This window comes from Haemorhous mexicanus, chromosome 7 (genome assembly GCF_027477595.1).
Source record: "Haemorhous mexicanus isolate bHaeMex1 chromosome 7, bHaeMex1.pri, whole genome shotgun sequence".
NCBI classification, from domain to species: domain Eukaryota; kingdom Metazoa; phylum Chordata; class Aves; order Passeriformes; family Fringillidae; genus Haemorhous; species Haemorhous mexicanus.
In genome coordinates, this window is record NC_082347.1 from 23,740,522 (window position 1) to 23,761,419 (window position 20,898).

Sequence of the window (20,898 nt, forward strand, 5' to 3'; positions counted from 1 at the left end):
GAGATGGTGATGGGAGAGGCTGGCAGAGATTAGTTGAAGAATCTCATTCTGAAGCCCTACGGGCCACACACTTGCCTGGGTCTGACACAGTCACTGGTTCAGGTTCCTTCTCAAACCATCACACAAACAGCAGCGTTTCCTCTGGGTTTATTTCTGCATGCTTCAGATGAGTTGGATTTTCTCACCCAAAGATTGGCCTCAGGAAAGCTCTTGGACCATTTTCCTATTAGCCCTCCTTGTTAGGCTCTCACTGAGGTAGTTTGTAGCTGCAGATGTTCCTGTGCATCAGTTACCAAGGCTTAGGCTACAACTGTTGCAAAAATCCTTAAATCTAGCACAGTGGATCCCCATGAACATGGTGGATTTGCTCGTTTATGTCTCACTTGGTGCACCACGAGCTGAGGAAGAACTCAAAAGGGTAGAACTCACTGGGAAGGTTTGGATCATATACTGAAATAGGTTTAGCTGCTGTGCAAAGCAGAGTTTTCATTGGTGGTGCCCTTAATAGCTTGCATTACCTTATTTACATGTATATTCTGGAATGTACTGTATATCGGGCTCTGCATTTATATGATTAGCTGTGTTCTTCTAGGTGTAACTGTGTCTGTGTTGTTAAAACTTCGTACAGATTCCCAGTATTGGGGTAAAATGCTATCACTTTGATGTACTTACAGTTGATTTCTTGTTCACTGGCTGGTCCTGTGGAAATATCTTGTTCCCAGATAAGGTCAGGTAAGTGTGTAGTGTTGTGTGTAGTTTCTGGGTGTGTTGAGGTGTGCATTGTTGTGTGCTGGATGCATCACTCCCTAGGGGTGTTTCTGTGGGGTGTTTTGAGGCATTCACACTGCATCACCATGGGGACAAGGGGGGTGGTGGAAAAGAATACAGTTTGTATTTCTTAGTGTTGTGTGCTTTCACAGTACCTCAGAGTGAAGGTGCATGATGAAGTACATACCTCCATGTGTGTGTTTCTGCATGACAATTATATGCATGCACACATGCACTCACACAATAATATGCACACACCCTCCAGGCTCCAGGGCGTGTAGGGGAGTGTGTGTGTGTGTGTGTGTGTGTGTGTGTGTGTGTGAGTGTGTGTGAATGCTATTTAAATAAAAAAGAAAGGAAGTGAATCAGGGTCGTTTCCATTTTAATTGTAAAACAGATAAGCACTAAACACTTTGAAAAAGTAAATGACTTGAGAATAATTACTATCTATTACTCTGCGTCCCAGGGGGGCAGTTGGAGGAGCCCAGATGGCTACAAAAATGGGATTTAGCAGAAAATTGAAGACATTATTCACCGTAACACATTATCAATTACCTTCATATCAATTACAATAACCTTACATTAGAAGAAGGGCCAGGAGACTATCTTCAGCCCCCAGCCTGAATAGTAATTGCACTACCCCTATGGATGGGGTGTGTGTGTGTGTGTGTGTGTGTGTGTGTGTGTGTGTGTTACAGGGCGGGGGGCACCACAGGGTTGTGCAGGGGTTTTGGCAGCTCCAACTGCTGGGAAGAGAAGGGGAAGGGATAATAGCCACTCAAAATAGTTTTTCCTCCTCTCTCTACGGTCACCTTATGGAAGGTTTTCCTCTGTCCTGTTTGTGTGGTCTAATAGCTCGAAGGGCAGCTGATGTGGCTCCTTCCAAGAAATTCTGCTTGGCTTGCCATTTGGGAAGTTCAGAGTCTCTGTGCAGAGACTATTGTTTCGCACCAGTGTCCTCTGCTTTCCTCTTCCCCCTCTCAGCCATTTCAGCCAAGCTGCTAACTTTGTTAATAGGGACTCGTATGCAATCTGATGTTCTTTTCTGTAGGATCTGCCTTTCTTGGTGTAGTAATCTGTGCAGGAGGTGGGAACTGCTCCCTCTGCCAGACCCAGATGGGGCAGCAGCTCGTGTTTCCTGTAAGCACTCACAGAGAGATCCCACACCTTTGACGGGATATGGAGATGAATCAAACAAAAACAATTTTTCTAAGTCTCCTCTCTTCCTTTTCTCCAGGGATGCTGGAAGGTGTCTCAGGGAGGAGCAGTACCAAGGCTGTTCAGCAGGCTGGTAGCATGAAGGTAGCTCTAAGGACACCTTATTGTCTGTGGTTGTCTCTTGTTGCCAGCTGGAATAGCTCTTGGAGCTGGTGGTAAGTCAGTGCTTCTGACTGTAGCTGGCTAATGCTTCTGGCTTGCCATAATGCCATTCTGAAATTCCACCTCCTGGGTCTGGGCTTAATCCAGCTCACCCAAGTATTTACACATGTAACACCCACATCTAGCTGTCATGGTCTCATCCTCTGCTGCAAGCCAAACAGGTTTCACTGCCACGGTTTCCTGGCCTGTGCACAAATGTGTACGTAGGATAAGGATTTAGACGGATCAGGGGACTTATGAGTTAAACTGTTGGTGACACTTCCTTCAGCTCCCCCCTTTCCCAAATATGCAGTGGAGTGTCCAGTGGGTTAGTGCAGAGAGGACTAATTGCTATTAAAAGGCTTTAATCTGGGAGATTAGTGTTGGCTCCAGGCAGTGTTTGCACACGAAGGAGATGTTTCCGATGAGATGAACTAGAATTTATCCCTGCTGTTTTGTTGATAGAAAATCATCTTCCCCTTGGTTTTTTCTCTTTATCTCTGTCTTTCTTGCTTTCTTGCTCTCTCTGATCATTTGCTTTTTCCTCTTCCTTGAAGTTAAGCTGAGAGCTTTATTGTATTTTGGAGTGGCAGTCCTGTTTGACCTTTGGGGTCAGTTGTCTTTGCACATATGTACAGACATGCATGTGTATGCACAGAGATGGGACTGGATTTTCCTGATTGAGAGTCCTGCAGGAAATAGATCCTGATCAAGAGAAGGAATGATGAATGTATTTTCCCCTTGTTTGCACTTGAGCCTCTTGTGGATCAAAGAGGGGCCTGCAGAGTCCTTCCTCTAACATGAGTCCGGCCAGTCACCTTCTGGTGGGCAAAGGCTTGATCCAGAGACCATCAGGAAAAGGTGTTGCAGAAATGAAAATCTTAAAGCTCCCTGCAGAAGTAATTAGCGGGAAGTAATTAAATGATTACATATGGGAAGGTATGAAGTATTACTGGACCTCTGGCATGACCCAGGAAATGTCACTATTGACTTTGATGAACATTGGATCAAGCTCAGTGGAAATTAATCTGATAACATGCCAGATGTGTCCAGAGAGCCTTTCCATGAAGGAGACTCATTTGACCTGGGAGCACAGAAATCTTTGTGCTGTACTTGCTGAAGGATCCAAAAGCAGAGGTGCTTGTTCTGAATTTACTGTTGTCAGAAATCCACGAGTATCTCTTAGGTTTGACTGTACAGACTCACAATCCCTGCTGCTCCTAGGGTACAGTTGGAATTTTCACAGCATCCTCAGGAAGTTAAGTGCCAATTCCATTTGAAAAGAACAGTGGCATAAAAACTGCTTATGTGTAACTCTACTGGAAGGAACTTTGTACCCTAAAGAGAAGGATGTGTGAAAACTTTATCAGAAAAGGAAGACTCGGGTAGAACCACAATGTTGCACGGTCCTTCTCGCCCAGAGAATCACCAGACAGTGGCTAGGAAAGAGGAATGGTATGAAAGATTGAGTCCTCAAATCAAAGAGGCCAGGAATCAAGGGGACAGTTGGGTCAGGGGAAGAAAATTGGTTCAGGATCTGCGTCTTCCATTCAAAGAGGCCACGACTTTCCAAGGAGGCAGTGCTTTGCAAAGTGTTACACATCATTCTTCTGTGCACTGTTTGAACACCATGGGCTTTGCTCTTTTGCAGGATGCTGCCAGAATCTTCCGTGAGACTGCACTGTCATTATTTCACCACGGGCATTTTGAGGAGGTATAAGTGAGGGACTGGGAGAAGAGAGGGGAAAATTAAGTCACCTCTGCATCCATGTGGGCTGTTTGCCTCTCCAAAGGCAGTTGTGAAGCCTGTTGCTTGGCAGAGTAATGTGGTGGTGTGTTGTTCTTTGGGTTTCTTAGAGCATTTGAATTGGATGTCAAGTGTCACAGCAAGGGCCCTGTTAGGACAGCTTTGGAGCAGGCTAAAATTTTGTATAAATGTAGTTATTTCTCTCTTTATCCCTGCCTCTGCCCAAAAATCCAAACTGTTACTGTTAGCCAGCAGGAAGGCAGACCTACTGCTCATGTAAATTGCTTTAGTTCTGTTGTTTGCCCTTGTTCCCTCAAGTTTGCAGATGATGTTGGTGTAACCAGCATAAGGATCTGGCCTCTAGCATGTGTTTGTCCCATCTGCTGTCCAGCATGTTAATTTTCATGGAAGACACAGACTTGCACGGACTGTGATTTTAAGGACGGGCCCTTTTTCTTTTTCTGAGCCAACTTCAAAGCCTCAGGGGCCAGATTCTGAAAGCCAGTCAATGCCAAGATCTGGAGACACTGGGAACTCAGGTCCTGGCAACTTCTAGTTCATGGTCCAGTATTGACAAGACCATAGGGAAAGAAACAAGTGTTAGGCATTTGTGTAAAAACAGTGATGACACAACATTTTTTTTCAGTAGCAACATTATTGGGGGGAAGGGCCAGACTTGCAAAACAGGTTTGAGTTAAAATAGGGCCTGAAAAGTCCTCAGGGAGGTTAGAAATAGTGGAACAGGGAGTATGTTTCCCTGCAGTTGACAAACAAAGTAAAAACAACGATTCCTTAAAAAAAAACCAAAAACAACAAACCAACAAAAAAACCCAATAAGTAACAGGCAGGAGAGAAAGAATTTGTTTCTTTGACTGATGCTCTTTGATTCTTCTACTTCAGTAGGAGCAGAAGTATGTCAGGTGATGGCTCAAGTGATTCTTCCAAGTATTTGATGCTGCAAATGCTTACAAATATTAATAGACAGGCTTCTTAACATGCCCAGTGATCTTGCTAGTCTGGTGTTTTGGGTGCCAGGTTGGAAATACATGAGATTTTCTAAATTGTCAGGCATGACTTTATTAAAAAAAAAAAAAAAAAGAGAGAGAGAGAAAAAAAGAATGAAAAGTAAAATGGACAAGCCAAAATATAAAGTATTTTGAAAGGGTCCCAAACCCAATAATTTAGAGTCCACCTTGAATATTGTGGTTTTTTTGTATAATGTTTGTTAGGATACATTTCTTGACTGTTATTGGTCATATGCAAGTGGCTTACTGTGCATTTGGGTAGTAGTGTTAGTAACTCTTGTTTTTATTACACATTTTATGAAGTTTCTGAAGCTCTTAGAATCAGGTAAGCATATGACAATATCAGTTGTCCATTCAGTTTGTTATCTTTTCAATGTTTCTGTGTCTAAGATGAGCATTAAATCAGAATAAATAGGCTAAGAATTTATTAGAAGCTTAAAAGTCAGATGGTATTTAGAATCTATGGTATGATTAATTATTTTAATGAATTTCAGTGAAACTTCTGATTTTAGCAGATATGGCACACCATTTTTTAATGGCTTATGCTGGAAATATCACAGATAGGCTTCTGGACACTTATAAATGCTCATGAAAATGGAACTTTTATTGTATTCATATCACTGTGTGACTGGAATCCCAGGGGGTCTGCATCCAGGGCAGCTGCAAGGAGTTGGCCACTTGGTGTTTGGAGAAGTATTTAGAGCTCTCCATGTGTTGAACCTCTTCAACCTTACTGGTAAAACTTCCACTTGACTTCAACCTTACTGGTAAAACTTCCACTTGACTTCAGAGAAGTTTATGTCCCACACCACACCCAGGAGCACAGGTCCAGTCACGTACGCGCCTTTCACAGCAGTGCCCCTCAGGACCATGGCAGGCTCATTTTTGGGGTGGGGACTGCACTGATGTGTGGAGTAGTCACGAGAGTTGGTGACTGGTGCAGGATGAGGCTGAGGACAAGAGACTCAGAAGGGGCATGGGAGAGATATATAAAGGACCATTGCATTGGATTTAAAAAAAAAAGGCTCTGACACAGGCATTGGAATTGGAGAGCTCCATGGACACGAGGCAGCAGGGAGCTCACTCAGCAACCAGCTAATCCCGAGCCACAGCCAGCCAACGGTGTAGCTGCCTCTTCTAGCCTACCAGTGGCCTTAAAAATTTTGAGGGAACCTAAATTAAACCTGGCCCCTGATGGGTGTTCTGCTTTCCCAAATCCAATTAGCCAATCATGACTTTTCACTTAGCTGCAGTGACTTTAATTGGATCAGAATAACAAAGGAAGAATAGAAAATTACGGGAATTTACTTAGCATGCAGGGTAGAGCCTTGCAGCAAGGATCATCATGATCTCTAGCACTGTAGAGGCAGTAGAGTTCATTGGAGGTGTAAAAACATCATGAACAGTCCACAATAATACGTGTGAAGTTTTTTCACCTTATAAACTGCAAGCATCCATATGGAAAGCTGTAATAGGTGTGGTAGTCTAGCCTGCCGTTCTCTTGTGTGTGTGCTCTAGCCAGCAAAATTTGGCTGCATGTAATACCTCCTTTGCACTTGGTGGTGTGAAAGGGTTTTTGGACAAGCGAAATGCCTGTGAATGAAAGGCCTCCAAGTCCCTGAAGCTGAGCACAAGCTTAGAGCTATGCAGAACTGAGGCCTTTGAACAGCAGATTTGTTTTTTTAACTACCATTCAAGGGTGCAGAGGCTGTAGTGAAAGACAGCAGCTCCAAAATGTGCATTCCTGTCATGTTACTGGGCCTGGGGTAGCCCCACCAGATGAACTTTAAAAACTAGGGTATCAAGACAATGACAATGCATTAGCACCAACACAAGGCTTGGCACTGACAGAGATTATCTAGCAATGCTACTAATAAAGAGCTAAACCTCTTCTGAACAGATGTGTCATTGGCTTTCTCATGGGGATGTGGGAAACAGGAGACATGGCTGCCACGTCCAACATTTTTTGAGCATAATTTGGAATGAGATTTTGGAGATCGAAACATACATTAAAAGATGCCACCTTAGTGTTTTCTTTTTTCTTCTGCATTTTACTGGTCAAGGTTGGTGCTGACCAGTTGTAGTGGTTTTAGATCACTCGGTGGCTTTGCATCTCTTCCCTAAATACCTCCCATGTCAAACTGTGACACCAGTATGTGATGAATATAGCTCCAAGCAAAACTTAGGAAAACCATGAGGAGAACAGCTACTATTTTCCTGCTTTCTATGCAACTTAAGGGACCTCCCTTCTACCACAGAAAATTGCATCATGCAGGCCACACTCCATGCATGCTGATGCTACTTCATATCCAAAAGATGCCTTGCAGCCTCAGTGAATGTTGATCTGGATTTAACCAACATAACAGGGATCAGATTTTTGCCTACTGGGAACTGTCAATGAATGCAAAGTGTGACGTAGTGCTTATCTAGCATGCACACGAGGGACCCTGCTGCAAATCAGGAATGACTTCACTAAATCCAGTGGAGCTGAACAACCATAAATGAGCAGAATGAGGCCCAAGCATTATCCCGGGCTAGCATGCTATCTTTAGCAGGCCCTAATGAATTCAGCTGCAGCTTGTAGTCATTAATCCCAGTGGAAGGAGCAGCTCACCATTACATGACCTAGGATTTCAAGAGTTTGCTATTAATGCCCCGGGTTGCTGTCCTAATGCAGAACCCTCCATGGCTCCAGGACTGGGGGAAACATTAATTACCCTGGACTCCACCAAAATCTTGCTAAGGGTCTTTCAGCACCTTCCAGCACAAGTAAGAAGGGAGGAAAGGCTGGGGTAATAGATGGCACACGGGGCCCAGAAATTGTTTATGATGCAAATATGTTTAAAAGTACTGCCTTGCCTCCTCTGGGAAAAGGAGCTTAAAATTGAAGTCTAATGATAACAAATGATTGTTAATGAGTTGTCTAAACATAATAGATGGAAAGAATTAAAAGCCTAGAATAAACAGGGTTTCATTAAAGAACAATAAAGAAACAACACAAATTTCATATCTTAGAATAAATGGGCCCTTGTGGACTCACTGGGAGTGGAGGGCACTGAGGTGGGTGCATGGGCTGGGAAGCTGAGTCCTCTCCTGCCTGGATGCACTCCTTGGACCCAGAGCTCTGGTGCCTGGGCAGTGCTCACTGGCAGGAGCAGCTTTGAGGTGGCTGCCAAGGGCTTCACTTCTCCACAGCCTGTGAACGTGCTTGACTTGCCGCATATGAGGAATCCCACCAACAGTCCTCAGGTGCTTGAAAGCAAACACTTGCTCAAGTGTCCTGCTTAAGCACCTCTCAGCACCTGTCAGCACTCTGAGATGGAGAGGAAGACAGGTTTTGCTCAGAGGTGTTTATAGCCAGGAGCTGGCTAACCCTGGCACTGGAAGCCTCCATGACCTTAATTTAGGCAGTCCCTGTAGCTCTTCCCTAAAGCACCAAATCTGGGTTACAGCGTTCACAGAACTCCCTGGGGAATTTGAGCTGTTCCTGAGTCTGCACAAGTTACTGAGGAAGGCAAGCTCAAACCAGCTGTATAACAATCTATAGATTGCCTTTTAGGCCCTTCAGAGACAGATATATTTTTTAGGGGCACACAGATAAAATTAAAGTTGAAAATCAGTTCTCTAGAAAAGTGTGCTACTGAGAATGTGAAATTCTGCAGAGATTTCACAAATGGCTCATCAGAGTGTTAGATGCCAAGAGCACACACCATATTTCATCTCAGTGTGTGGCAGATGGCATATTGTGGATAGATTTTAGACCAAGATTTTATTAAGGACATGTGAAGAAATGATCGATAATACCTTGGTGGGTTTGTTTCCAAGACTGTCTGCATTTGGCATGGTGACATTATTATTGTTATTTGTGTGTGGTGGAAAACTTTACATTTCAAAGTTGTTTTCAGACTTTAGAGCAGATCTCTACTTCAGGTTTCATTTTAAATCATTCTCTGGACAGGAAAAGTATTCTGCAAGCCAAGTTTAGAGTCTGGGAATCTGACTTAGCTTTTACAGTTTTTCATTAAAAGGAAATGGAGGGCAATAGGCAAAAACTGAAATGATGTGGCAAAAAACACATCAGGATTTCCTCAGGAAACATTGCATTTGCTATTAATTTATTTTAAAAGGCCCTTTTTTTCTCTAGGAATTAGAAAGGGAAAAAAAAAAAGGTAAATCTCAAGACTCTTCCCCCTCCAGCCCCGCATTTTCCATTTGTTGACTTGGAGATCTTGTTTGTATTTCAGGAAGGATTGCATGTTCAGCAGAGTGTATGTGAGAGCAGGAGTTTGTGCTGTGGTGATGTGCCTGTGTTTTGGAGTGTGCCCATGTCCAAATGTAATGTACTTGTCTTTACTGATATGCTTTATGATGCTGGATTGCACCTCTGACAGGCTCTCTCTGTGTGTTTGTAAAGCTGCATAGGGCTCAGCACTAGAAGACCCCAGTCTTGACAAAATCCCTGGAACAACCCTAACATTCAGCTGGGGCTGGCTCCTGCCTTTATTCATGGTAATTTGTACTTCACCTGGTGGCTTGTTTACCTGGGAACCCTTGTGAACTGTGTCACACAAATGCATGATAAACCAGGCTTGAAAAAATCCAGGCAAGAATTGGTGTTGTGCAGAGTTAGAGCACTGTTTCCCAATTGTAAAATGGTTCTCTGATGACAAGGTGTCTTTCTTTCTCTTGATTGAAAATATGAACTTTGTTTGTGAAATATGATATTTGGAAGTTTCTCTTGTAACTGGAAAATGATCAAGTTGTCAATATGGGTTTTGGAATATGTTTTTAGAATTACCTAGAAAAAGATCCTACCTCCTCTCTTCAAATCAAGGACAATTGAGATTACAAATGAAATGACATTTTGCATAGGAACAAGAATGTTGTTAACATTTTTATTAATAAGGATTAGCATCAGTAGTATTGTTGTTAGCCTCTTGTTAGAAGTATTTTTAACTGTGTCTCCTTGTGTGCTTAGGCTTAATGTCACATAGACTGCCTTTCTGAGGACGTTTGGCCCTCCAGCTGGGCATGTGAGAATTTGGGGTCCTGTTGTACCTGTGACATCGTCAGTGCTAAACTCAACGATGCAAAGGCATTGAAAGAGTTGGGTGAATCTCTGACTGTATTTGCATTGAACTCTGTATGTGACTGGATGGGGACACATCCATGTGGATACTTCACTAGTCCTTCAGAGAGGAGATCTGGAAGCTCCTCAGCAGCTGCTGAAGTTTCTAGCACAGTGAGAGAAGAAGGAAACCTTCCAAATTCTTGTGCAGTTGAATGACATAACAATGCAGACTGGAGGTTCATATCTGAGCCCCTTGGAACCAAGGTATTCTCGAGAAAAACTTAAGCCAAATGGATCTAATTCCCCAGATAACTCAATTTGGGTGAAACTCGGTTTGATTAAATGAAATTATATTAAAACATTCTGACTGGTTCTAGTGAGGAGTATCACAAGTGGCAGATTGAGACTTGATCTGGGGATTCTGATGCCTGGCATCACAGACAAAATTCATCCCATGATTTCATATGCAGGAGTGTACTAATCCCCCTGGACATTTGTGTTTATTGAGCTTGCACCCACAGGAGTGTGCCTTGCTGGCTGAGCAGCTTGTGTCACACCTCAGGAGTCAGCACTGGGGGAACTTGATGCTGCAGTGTGGTGCTTAAAGCAGTGTTGGTTTAATGGCTGGTGTGCAGGTCTGGGACAATCATACAATTACAGAATGGTTCAGGTGGGAAGGGACCTCTGGAGGTCATCTTGTCCAGGCCTCCTGCCCAGGCAGGGCCACCCAGAGCCAGTTGCCCAGGACCATGTCCAGGCATCCCTGCTGGTCTCCTGGCTGTGGTTGCAACTGCAAGGAAAGTTATAAGGCTCAGTTAGGCAGCACGGGCCCTGCCAGTAAATCATTGTGCAGTTCAGGCTGTTTTTTCCCCTATTGGATTCCACAGAGAATCAGACAGACTGTGCTGAGCTGGTCCCATCTGCACCCAACCTGGACAGCAGCTTTATCTTGCCTTGTAAAACTGCAGAGCTCTGTGACAAAAGAGTTAATCTCTGCCTTTGTTTCTCTTCCTCTCTCTCTTCTCTCTTGCAGCCGACTGAAAGGCAAGATGAGAGCAGATCCATCAGTGTCAGCTGCTTTCAGCACATCAGCACTTTTGGGGGGTTTATTGGGGACTAGTCCATCAGCAGTGCTTCCAAACTGCAACCACGCTGCAGACATGCCCCTCCTCCTGCACGGCAACCAGGCTGCCTGGGGATGCAACGCCAGGAGCCCAGTGCCACTGGCCAGGGGCTGGGTGATAAATGACTGCATGAGGCATCTCCATGGCTAGCAGAGTCCAGAGGGTCAGCCAGAGCCAGGCTTCTGGGGAGGCAGCAATGAAACCATATTAATTTCTGGGCGTGCGTCCATGTGTGTCTGTGTGTCTGTACTGTCTGAAATAATACACTTGACACAAACACACATGCTTCACTTCCAACACACAGAGTAACACGGGAGAGGGCTGAAAGGGAGAAAGCAATGTGATTGACAGGTTAATGAAGCAGTTCATAATAGCAATGGATATTATAACCTTAGAAACAGCTTGTAAATACCCAGTTGCTTTACATGTATAAACATACTCCCATGCTCAGGTCTGTGTATATACATTTGCCTATTTATGAAATATATATGCATATGTAAAAGGTGCAGGAATGTGAAATCAATGCTCTGAAGCGAAACCAAAGAACAAATAGAAGCTGGATAAAATTAAGCTTCATTAGCCTACCAGCCTTATATATCCCCGGCCTTTTATTTTACTACTAGGGCTGGAAGTCTTCCAAAGCAGTGGAGGGACTAAGAAGCACCCATCTGACTGACTTGCACCCCTAAGCCTTCTTGGTATGCTTGAAAACTCCACCTTTGTGGGGTTTGTTTAATTGGTGGGGGTTTTTTCTCCTTCGTTTTTTGTTTTGTTTTGTGGGATTTGGGGTGGGGGGGTGGAGGGGTGTTTGTTTGTTTCCTTGCTTGGGGTTTTTTGTGTTTGTTTTGTTGTTTTATTTTTAATCCCAGTGTCTTGGGAAGGGCAAACCCATCCATGCAAGGCTGGGAAATTTTGTTAGCATGTGGAGAGTGGAGTTTGAACCCATATCTAATCCAGGGTTTTGACTAATTCCTCATCACTTTTGTATGTCATCCTTTGGAAAGCTAGATGTATCTTTTACTAGGCAGATATTTGGATGTCATTGTTTGCTTCTGTATTGTATATATCTGTGGGAATTTCTCAGTATGTTCTGGACTGGGGCAATGACTTACACAACAATCCTTTCTCTCTTTTGTGGGACCTATTAGCAAATATAAATAGTGACATACTGAGCTCTTGTGGATGGGCAACAAGCCTGGGAGCTGAAAAAGCAAGTTCAGCATGACTAAGGGCCTTTACCGTTTCATTTCATGACTCTGCTTTTACTTGTAAGCCTCAATTTTACAGTAAGATTATTCCCCTAGGTTCTTTTCCTATCTCCTCTTAGAGAAAAAACAGAAGATTAGAAGATTTCTCATACCTACAAAGAAGAGTTAGACTTGCCAGTTCCCAGCACTGTTTCTAAGCATCATGACTGTAGATGAAAAAATTCAAAGAACCAAGTGTACTGGGAAGGATCAGAGCCACAAGGTTATTAGAACCCAAACCTATGCAATGGAAAGTTGATTTTATCACATTGAAGTTTAACTCAGACTTCAACTCTTGTGAAAATCCTCAGCAAATTCCCATCTAAGACTATATAGTTAAGTTTCTGGAAAGAGTTGTGCCAGATATTTTCTTCCCTGATGGGAATTCCAAGATAAAAGCACTTAAGAGGTGGGATATGTGCAGAGACTGCTGATGTGGTGTGGCACCATGCAAGGAGCATAGATACACATGCAATGTGCAAAAACCCATGCCTGCTAGTCTCTAGCCACACATGCTTGTGTTTTTGCTGCTGCAGCAAGGGATCCTTTGATTTATATGGCAACTTGCACTGTCTTGGTCTTTCTCTTGATCACAGTTCTTGATGAGCTTGTGATCTGAGCTTACAGGCAAAACAGTCAAGCCAAATATTTCTGTGTTAATCTTACAGCCGTCGAACAGATCTCCCTGACATGTGCAAAGCTGAAGACAGAGCTGGGAATGGGATTCACATGTCCAGCATGGAAAGCTCATTATTTCTGTTTGTCTAGACTGGTCAGTTATGCTAAAGCAACACTGGCTGAACATTTGCACAGAAGCATATAGCTCTATATCTTAGTTTCTAGGAGTATCACAGCTCTGGAACTGGGAATCCTCTGGGTTTGGGTGCAGTTTGAAGCACTGTCTAAGAATACTGTTCTGCCTCGCATCCCCTGTTCTTTAAGCTCCCTTTCCTCTATTCCCTAGAATTCGTGTCTGCAGCTGCTCTTGTTCTCCACAAGCATTTTTAACCCTGAACTATAAAACAGAAGAGAACAAGTTGACTTAAGGTTGAGTGGAGATTAGGAGTGAGAGAAGTTTGATCTGTAGAATTAGTGTCCTTGCATCAGGGATTTGCCCTTACTTCACCACTGGGAAGGACTGTTAGGTTTGAGCAGACTGGTGCTGCTCATGCAATTCTCTCCCCAGCCCCAGAGACCAGGGAGGGGCTGGGTGTTTGTAGGCAGTTGGTGCCAACTTCCTGTGGGAACAGCAGGTTAAGGAATGGGAGCTGGGAAGGTCTCCCTGTCTTTGGTGGTGAGGAGGAGCAGGCTATGCACGACAGCTCAGCTGTCTTCTAGCACCCAGGCCAGCCAGCCAGATCTGTGAGGCCTTCCCAATCAGCACAGCAAGCTCAGCTTTGCTGCCGTCAGCACTGCTGAGAGCAGAGGCTGAGGATGGGTGAATCCAAATATCCGGATTGCATGGATATTGGCTGGAAGCATTCCACCATATCCGTGTGACTGCCTTTGCGTGATATTCATGCTCATCAGAAAATTAATTATTCCATTCAGCAGGCTCTGTGAGCTGAGAGGATTACCTTTCAATACCTGGAGTTCCTGCTGGGAATGGGAGAGGTGTGTGAGTGAGAGAGAGAGAGAGAGAGAGAGCAAGCTTGTCTGTCTGCCTGTGTATCAACATGGTGTGTTGTGGACACAGATGCAAGAGATTGTACCTGACTGCAGATACAGGGAAGGAATTGCACAAATAATGCAGAAATAAGGAAGATGCCCTGCTCTGTGTGTCTGTGAAAGAGAGTGGCCTTGGCGACGCTGAGTGGCTTTGCATACCAGAAAGAGAAGTATTTTCTTTCAGGCAGATCAGCTGTGTACAGGTAGTAGAGGGTGCAGGGCCTGGGTAGGTGGCAATGCCTTGTCTTTGCCTTTATTTGTGTGAGGGACGTATGCATGGCCAGACTTGTCATGTTCGTTAGATCTACCTCCAGAAAAGTTGATATATGTTTAATAAAAGCCTAAACCTTCCCATGGTTTCCTGTGTACTTGTCTTTACAACAGGAAAAAGCTTATGTGTACACAATGATTGTTGAAAAACTGCACATGTGGTGGAAAAACTGGTGTCAGCTGGAATCACATTAGTACCTCTGATTTTGACTATGGCCCTCCTAAACATAGGTCCAGTTGTCTTCCTTATTGTACAGCTGATCAGCCCCATGTACCTCAGGGGGTAACTTATATCAGCAAGTAAGCAGAATCAGGTCTTGTGATATTTAAAAAGAAAAGCTTTGTTCCTCAGTTTGAAAGTTTTCCTGCAATCCTCCAAGTAACAGGATGTTTTTTCCCATATGGGGTAGTATGGTCTGCATGTGTGCATGAGCTGGGGTTTTCCAGCTGCAGCTGCAAGGAGTGATCTTTCCTGGAAAGCAAAATTGCTTTATTAAGGCTTGGCTTTAAGAGTGCCCTGATTGGCTCTGCTAGGCAGCACAGCACAGAGTTTCAAGCTTGGGGTATTCTTGGAAATTTGTGTTATTAATTGAAAGCTTATTAATGGCAAACACGGGATGACATTTTACACGGTTTAGTTATGTTCTGTGAGTCATTGGTACAAAGCAGTCTCAGCCACAAGGCAAGGAATCTCCTGCCGTAACTGATAACAGGGGAGCAATAACAGCTCAGTTCCCTAACTGGTCCTGAGGCGACAGCCACAAGCCTTACTAATGTCTGATCATCTCTCTCAGGAGAGGTCACCCTCTCCTCTGAGGTGGTCACTCATCCTGGGGTTAAGGGAAATCTCAGAGGAAAGCACACTTAGTCACTGAGGTAATAAGCACTTGTTTGTAATCAGTAGGCTTAATTTTAGCCTCTCTAAATCTCTGGAATTGCCCTTAAAAATAAAAAGGCCCTGAAGTGAGGGTACTGCTGACATCACACTGGAAGTCAGTAGTCCAATCTCTAGAACAAGATATGTGCTGTTCTAGAGAATTAAACTGTGTTGTACTGAACCGTGGCTTGGTTCTCTGGAATAATGCTCCAGTCCCATTCTGTCAGGCTGGTGCTGTCACCACTTCCCTGGGGACTCTGTTCCAGTACCTGATCACCCTCCAGGTGAAGAGTCTTTTTCTAATATCCAACCTAAACCTCCCCTGACAACTTCAGGCCATTCTCTTGTGTCCTGTCACTGTCACCCCAGAGCAGAGACCATTGCCTGCCCCTCCTCTTCCCGTCAGAGGAAGCTGTAACTGCAGTGTGGTCTGTCCTCAGTCTCCTCTTGTCCAGGCTGAACAGACCAAGTGACCTCAGCTGCTCCTCAGGTGGCTTCACCTCTAGACTCTTCACCATCTTCATTGCCTTCCTTTGTGCTACCTAAAAATCAAAATTACATTCTTGTTGAAACAAGAAGAGTACAAATATCTTAGATTTTTAATGTATTTTTAAAGAAAGTGACATTGCCCAGGCCGTTTGTGGATGTGTCCATCTAGTCCATGAAAGGTGCATTATTTTAAAGCAGGTTTCTGAACACCATCATCCAGAGTTATGTTTATCCTTCTTACACTTATAGGCATAAGCCAAGCAGGCATTCTGCTAGGACAGGCACTTCTGCAAGCCATGGATCTGCAACCTCTTCTGTCTGGGAAGAAAGCAAGTTTGTACAAAACGCTCAAATATCTCCATCAATCCTCTTGGTCCCCCCTTCCCCACTGCTATGTGTACATCTCATCCTACCTGGCAGAATTCCCTGGTTTCTTTCCCAGGCATGCTGAGGGTAGTTAAACCCAGTGTTGTCACAAGTGGCTTTGCTTATGTTGCTGAGGTTCCTCAGGGAAGCGCTTGTCATAAGCTTCACTTTGGTCCTCAGAAAAGCAGGTGAGAGTTTTCCAAAGCTTAGTTTTGGTTTGGCAAATTGATCCTCTGAGATGGAAGAAGCAAGGGAGGAGATGGTGGGAAGCCACCACCATCTGGGTCTGCAGAAATAGCAATACATGCCCCCCTTCACGAAGGAAGATTCAGTTGTGGGTGCCAGTTGCATTGTTACTTGTTTGGGACAGCTTCTAGAGCTCAGCATCTGTACAGAGTGGGGAGGGAACTTTCCTTGAGGATCTGTTAGACCTATAGATCTGTGGGTCGTGTGTGGTCTGTTACCCATATTTAGTGCTGCAGTGCCACTCTGCAGCTACAGCTCCAGCACTGCCTGGAGCTGGGTACAAACAAATCCCCTCTGTACTGCTGAGAGCTTTACAGGCAATATAGAGAGCAGAGCTCCTCCACACACCCTTGTCCAGCAGCAGAATTATTTCCAGAACTGCACTGTAGGCACTGGGAGGAGATTATAGGCCAAGCACTTAAACTCTTCCACCTTGGTTAGCAGGAGCTCCACAGCTGTGGATTGTCTGATGCCAGCAAATAAACCAGATGGATGACAAGGATGGAGACAGGCCAAGCTGGGATGGAAAGCATAGTGTGCCCTCCTGTCTTAATGGGCTTCTGAAAGATGAAGTAGCACAAGCTGGAAAGAGCCTTCAGCTGCAAAGCTCCCTGTGTTCAGGTAATGGGAAACAGGGCCTACTCTTTTTTGTGGGACTTCAGATGTGGCTTGTTGGGGTCTCCTGTAACACCACAGGATGAAGGGTGATGTCTTTGGTGCCTACAGGAAAGTGGGATATTTCCAGGCTTCCCTGGAGAGAAGAATCCAGACCTACAAGTGCAAAGAACAGCATGTTTGGGAAGAAAAACCCAGCAGTCATAGTGAGAGCTATCACAGACCGTATGCATGCTAGAGTGTATCACTGCAGTTGCCTGTTCTGGTTAGCAGGTTGCAGAAAGATAAAGCCCACCCAGTCTGCACAGGACAGTGATGGGTCAGTGCCTCTGATCAACATATGCTGCTCTTGCAAGGGCCAGACCTGGCTATTCCTCTAGCACTTCATGTCTGTGATTTGTTACCTGAGTGATGGCAAGGCCTACAACTCAGATCAGACTATCTTTGTGCTAAGAGCTTTATGTACAAGTCTGGTGAGATTCAGGTCCAAAAAGAGCCTTCTCCCATTAACAGATTTCTCCCATTAACAGAACATCTATTTCTGGACAGGCTATCTCAAAAGGCTCTGAGAAAACCACAAGGCTTAATTTCACCAGCAGTTCAGGGTCTCCAGACTCCAGCTCTTTTCAAAACTCAAGGTAAGGCAACCTACCCTTGTCTGTGCATCTCTGTTGACAATTTAGGCACCCCAAGTTTGGTGCCCCCAAATAACAAGTGACCTGAATAACTCATGGATCTCTTGAGTTTGAAGGCTACAGAAAATGCCCCAGGACTTTGTATATATAGGATCACTTGGAATCATACATGGAGTCCATTATCAGTGCTGAGAATTTAACTTGGTCCTAGTGTTATGCCTTAGTTCCATGACTGGCTTTCCTCCCAACAGTCTAGCTGGAATTTTTCAAAAGGTAGAAGCAAGTATGTTCAGCACTAGAATATGCCTACTGCATGCTTTGGAGTACTTTGAATGTAGAGTATTCCAGCTCTACCAGGAGATCAGTCGCTCACACCAGGAAACACAATCTACAGGAGCCTTTCTCAAAATAAAGGGTTGTCCCTCAGTTCAGTGCCTCTTCAAGCTAGGCCAAGCTGCTTGCAGGTCTGTTTTGGAAGGGATTACTGAACACACCCCTCAGTGTGCTGGAAAATCACCCCTGCTCGTAACAGGTACTGTCCAGACAGATTACATTGTGTTTATGGGGTTCAGTGTGGAGGGGTGGATACAGGACATCCTTGCCAGGCTGTTTATGGCTGTAGGGGAGCGTGCCCTTTGTAGGTGTGATCCTCACCTCCACCATTTGTCTTTCTTCCTCCATTCTGCCATCCCTGAAGCAGCCTGGACTGGTTATAGCCCACATGTTACAGTGGCCAACCTGCAAAGAGCGAGCCAGAAAAAGTTAATGTGGAGTTCTGGTCTGCTCCCAGGATGCATTTGGGCTGCAGCCCATAATGATATGTATAATTGCGAAGGCCTGCCAAAAAAAGCAGGCTGGATTTAATTGAGTCAACACACTGCTATTAATAATAAAATGGCAGAGACTTTGCTATTAATCACTTGTGCTGGCTTTATCACAGGCAGTCTCGGCTATCTGGCTACCAAACAAGACCTTTAAAAAAAAATGGTGCAGTGGAAAAGTTACTAGTGGGAATACACCTGCTAACAAAACAAACCTTGTAAACAAACTGTTCCTTGCAGAAGAATGTTCTTTTTGAAAGGGGATCTTATGGGGGGCAAATGGGATTATGTCAAATGGCTATGTCCTGCAGCAAAGTCCTCTTTTTACAGGAATAGATCATTGGAGGATGCACTTGGCAAATGGTGCATCTTTGGAAAAGGTATGCCTGATAAAGGACTTAGTACAGTGTGGGAATAAAGGGAGAAATGAATCCTCCAAAGAGAAAGGTAATTGCTGCAGTACAGCCCAGAGAGGAATGCATCTGTTACTAGTAAATGGAAAACACCATATCCAGTGAGTGACTGAACAAGAATGGAAATGCAAACTAAACAGCATGCTGGACACCAAAATTGCAGCCGTCCTTGTAGAGGGCTGGATAAACTGCTATATTGGTGTACATATGGTGGTATATTGAGGTGGATGACTGGATGTAGGGCTCTGTACCCCAAAGTGGATGCTGCCAACACTGCATATGCAGCACCTCTGAAGGAGTAGGGTCTGGTCTTCTGAGGGATCTTTGAGGCCTAGAAGCACCCTGTTCCCTTCGACCTGACTCGGTGTGGAGGAAAGGCTTGAATGGGGCTCCAGCCCTTTCACACATGCTCTGTATTTGCTTTCATGCCCATGTTCCCTGTGGCTCTCCTGGTGAACTGTGCCCCAGTGCCTGAGGCTGGTACTGTTTCCTCGTGGCAGTGCAGCGCATTTTTAAAAGCTGCCCCTGCTGAGGTTGTTATCGTAGCAAACATGGAAATGACAATCTTTACTTTTGCTTCTGAGTAGAGCAGCTTGTGGTGACTATGTCTGGAAGGCACCATGTGGCAAAAACATCTGAAACCCAGGAAGAAGGGAATAGTCTTGAAAACCTGAGCAGGGAACAGGATGTGTCTGTAGGCAGAGCCAAAGGATGTAGAAGAACAAACAATAAAAATATATTATGTTTCTTCAAGTCTAAGCTGTTGTGAGACTTAAAAACATTACTCTTCAAGCAGACAGTTGGAAGCAGAGAATCCCCTGACTTCCACATTTAAGAATGCCAAAGGTATGGATCTTTTCTTCTTTTCCAAGTTTTCCTACAAAAAGGGATAAATTTTCTCTGCACCAGTTCAAAAAATCTCTGTGCATCATGCACCAAATAGTCCAGCAAAATAAATGATTTAATGGGCTAAAAGGCCTCTTTCTGCTGTGAATTTAAACAAGGTCCACAAATGAATGCAAACATTATCCCTCAGAAGGAAAGAGAAAAAAAGGAAAAAAGAAAAGAACAAAAAAAAAAATCCCAGAAAAGAATTTATCCACTTCCTGCAGTTTTCCTTTCCTCCCCATAAAGCAAGTGTCTTATCCTCAGAGAAATTCACTTCATTGTTAGAAATAGCCAAAATTGGCTTGCAACTAGTAAAGATGCCAAGAATTTGCACCTTGCTCTGTGACCTAAAGCAAAAATGACATGAACATTGACAAATTTGACAAGGAAATTTGTGCAAAAAACAACTTCTATTTGGCTAGCCAAGCAGCAAATATGTCGGATGATATGCTTTATTAAGCAATCCATTTTTCAGCAATAGCTGCACCATCTGCAAAGGTTAGTGTGCATCAGGCTTTCCACAGAATTTCATCTGCGTCTGCAGCTAGGTGCAACACACGACCACATTTTTCATGTACATACAATTTTGGATGCAAATAGAATACTTGATGAAAGAGGTGACCTTCCGGACTGACTTCCCCCATGCAGTAAAGTCACAGGCGCAGAAGCAGCTGAGAGAAACATATCTCTGCCTGGAGGGAGGCAGGGAGTGGCAGAGAGGAAGGAAGGCAAAGTGAGACATAAAAAGAAGAGGAGAACTTCAAGAAAAAGTGTTTCCCAAAAATAAAAAGGCTTGGCTCATTGCATAGCAGAGACTCTACACTTGTACCAGTCCAAGTGGACTGGAAACTGTTGTATGAGGTAGCTGCAGTTTTCTTCTGGAAGGTATCCATCTCTTCATCTTGTAATTTTTCTCGTGTTATCTTGTGTAGTTCCTGCTACACTCTCTAAAGATCACTGTCTTTCATTGCTCCCTCTTAGAGTTTGCATTCCAGACTTGCCATCTCTTAGGGATGGACCATTTAGCTTATTGCTACTACAGCTCCTGCCTATGGCTGCTGGATCTCCTTCTGAACATCCTTGGCTTAACAGGATGCATTTTCTAAATCCAAGGTGGGGAAGCATTGCTTTCAAGTATTAGTCAGACATACCTATTTTCTGACTGGTTTTGGGTTTTTTTCTTCTAGTCATAATGGTCTTGCCTCTGTATTTTCCTACACTATTTTCTAGTGGATGGATATGGCCTTTCATGTCCTGTCTGCCCTACAT